The sequence below is a fragment of the Colobus angolensis genome, unplaced genomic scaffold (genome assembly GCF_000951035.1).
Source record: "Colobus angolensis palliatus isolate OR3802 unplaced genomic scaffold, Cang.pa_1.0 Scaffold257, whole genome shotgun sequence".
NCBI lineage: Eukaryota > Metazoa > Chordata > Mammalia > Primates > Cercopithecidae > Colobus > Colobus angolensis.
In genome coordinates, this window is record NW_012115788.1 from 4,702,044 (window position 1) to 4,702,335 (window position 292).

Here is a 292-nt window from a genome sequence, read left to right on the forward strand (position 1 = left end):
GAGATCCGGCCACTGCACTCCAGCCTGGGCGGCAGAGCCAGACTCCTTCTCAAAAAAAAAGGAAAGACATTCTGACACATCCTACAAAATGGTTGAACCTTGAAGACACTTGAAAATGGTTAAAATGGTTAATTTTTTATGAATATTTTGCGATAATAAAAAATTTGTCTTGAAAAGATCAGTGAAATGATCAACTTATTACTGTAACATTTTATGTTATTGCTAATAAATTTCAATGTAAAATTTTTTCTGCCACTGGAATAAGAAGAGATAAATGTATTTTTCAGTGATG